This window comes from Anomalospiza imberbis, unplaced genomic scaffold (assembly GCF_031753505.1).
Source record: "Anomalospiza imberbis isolate Cuckoo-Finch-1a 21T00152 unplaced genomic scaffold, ASM3175350v1 scaffold_1312, whole genome shotgun sequence".
Lineage (NCBI taxonomy): Eukaryota > Metazoa > Chordata > Aves > Passeriformes > Viduidae > Anomalospiza > Anomalospiza imberbis.
The window spans coordinates 7,501-10,000 of record NW_027099710.1 but is presented as its reverse complement, the minus strand read 5'-3'; the positions used below and the strand labels follow the sequence as shown (position 1 = coordinate 10,000).

The window sequence follows — 2,500 nt, the reverse complement described above, 5'->3', positions numbered from 1 at the left end:
AGGCCCGCGCCTCGCCTCCCCTCTCGCCCTCGTCCCTCGGCCCTCGGCGGGGCGCCTTCGGCGCCGTCTCGCTCGCTCCGACTCCCCGGCCGCCGCCACCGCCAGGCGGTGCGGCCCCGGCGAGGACGAGCTCCGCCCCAGCGGCTCGCTCCGGGAGCGGGGAGCTACGGAGCGCTCCCCGAGTCTGCATTTAGGGGGACGAAGGCCCTCGCGCGGCAACCGCTGCCGCGGCCGACGGGCCTGCGAAGCGACCCCAGCCGCGCCGCCGGGGCGGCCCCCGGGCGGCGATTGATCGTCAAGCGACGCTCAGACAGGCGTAGCCCCGGGAGGAACCCGGGGCCGCAAGTGCGTTCGAAGTGTCGATGATCAATGTGTCCTGCAATTCACATTAATTCTCGCAGCTAGCTGCGTTCTTCATCGACGCACGAGCCGAGTGATCCACCGCTAAGAGTTGTCTGGCTTTCGGCACCGACCCCGCGCGCGCGGGGGGGCCGGGAGCCGCTCTCGCCCGGAGCGGCCCCCCTTTTTTTTCTCTGGCGCCGAGGCCCCGCGCGGGGCCTGGCTCCGACCGTACGAGCAACGCGGAAAACCCCGGAGGGGGCGCGTGCGAGAAGAACACGGGAGGAACCCCACGGAACGCTCCCAAGGCCGGCCGAGAGGCGGGGGGACCCGCGCCCCCGACCGCCTCCCCCCGCCCGGCGAGGGGAGGCGCCGCCTACGTGTGCCGTCCTTCGGAGGCGGCCCAGGCGCCCGGGCTCGGCCCGGCCCTCCGCGCGGAGGGCCGCGCGGCGCGCGCCGCGGGAGCGCGGTGGCCCACCCGGCCTCGCCGGCGCGGCGCCACGCGCCGGCGCGCGGCCCTCGGACCCCGCGCGCGCGCTTGCCTCCCCCCTGGAACCGCCGCCGCGCCGGCTCTCGCGGAGCGCCGCCGCGCCCACGCGCGCGGCCGACTCTCTCTCCCCAGGGGCCTTGCTGCGCTCGAGACGCCACGCGACGACCGCCGCCCCGCCGCCGGGCGCCGCGCCCCCCCCCGCCGGACCGCTGCCCGCCGGGGGAAGGCGAGCGCCCGAGGGCTGCCCGAGGGCGGACCCGCCGCCGCGGCGGGCCGCACTTCCCGGGAACCGCCGTCCACCCGCACCGTCGGGGGCCCCCTTCCGCGAGCACGCGCCCGGCGGAAGGCGGTGCGGCGCTGAGCCAGGGGGCGACGCCCGCTCTCCTCGTTCGCCACCTGGAGAGCGGGCGCGGAAGCGCCCCCGCGGCCGCCCGCCACCCCTGCCCTCGGACCGCGCGCGGTCGCGAAGGGCCACGGGGAGGGTCCCGTGCCCGCGGGCGGCGGGAACACCGGCCGAGCGGCGCCGCCGCCGCTCGGCGCGGGGCCGCCCGCGCTCGCCGGCCTCCGACCGCGGAGGGACCGCCGAGCGCTCGCCCCGGGCGGGCGGGCGGACGGCCGGCCGGCGGCCGGCGCCGCCGGTGCGTTCGAGACGAAGGCCGCCGAGGGGAGAGAGGCACGGCCGCGCCAGGCGCGGCGCCGCCCGCGCGGGACGGCCGCGGCGGCCCAGAAGAGAGAGCGCGCGGCGGGCCCCGGCGGCCGCCGCCCCGCGGCTGAGGAAGGGCAGAGAGCGCGCGCCCTCTGCCGGCGCCGCCCGTTTCGAGCCCAGCGGGTCGGCCCCGCGGCCGACCGCGCGCGCCGCGGCCTCTCCGCCGAGGCCGGGCCGCGAAGAGGGGGGGGCAGGGCGCCCCTCCCCGGCGCGGCGCGACTACCCCCGCACGCGCGCGCGCGGCGGGGACGACCGCCGCGACGGCGGGCGCGACCGGTGGCCGCGGACACCACCGCAGGGGATCGGCGGGAGTAGCTCCCCACCCCTCAATGGAGCCGCAACGCCACCGCCCGCCACCCGCCGCCGCCGCCGCCGCCGCCGCCGCCGCCGCGGCGGGGCGCGCCGAGCCGCCCGAGTCTTTAAACCGCCGCCCGGCTCGGCGGCCCCTTTTTCGGTCCTTCCCGCGGCGTTTGACGACGCCGAGGGGGAAGCCTGGGACCGCCGAGGCGCGGAGCGCTAGGTACCTGGCCCTGGGGCGAGGGAAACGACCTGCATGGCCCCGCCGGGGTGCCTCCCCCGCTGCCGCCCTCGGGGGAGCGTCCACCGGCGGGGGCGCGCCCGACATCTGCCGCCACCACCGCGGCGTCCTCCTCGGGGCCCGGGGTTTCCCTCAGTAGCCCGGCGCTGCGCCCGAGAGGACCGCCGCAGCTCGGGCCGCCCCCGCCGACGCGGGGAGGCGGCCCGGCCGCCGAGCGCCTCGCCGACCCCGCCGAGAGGCCGCGGCAATGACGACGACGACGACGACGACGGGAAGGCCCCCGCCGCCGCCGCCACCGCCGCCACCGCCGCCTCCCGGCGGCGGGTCGCGGCACGCGGCCGCGCGCGCGCGCAACCCTGAAGCGCGGCCCGGAACACCCGGAGGCCCGGCCCTCGCGGTTTTCTCCTCTCCTGCGCGCCACGGGAGC

At 80.6% G+C, this 2,500-nt stretch overlaps 1 non-coding gene across 1 annotated transcript; it reads right to left on the bottom strand.

The window, feature by feature from the left end:
* Positions 1-300: 300 nt before the first annotated feature.
* On the bottom strand, positions 301-453 carry LOC137466050 (5.8S ribosomal RNA). Its single transcript, XR_010994965.1, has one exon. It is a non-coding gene; the product is annotated as a 5.8S ribosomal RNA (ribosomal RNA).
* Between the last annotated feature and the right edge of the window lie 2,047 nt (positions 454-2,500).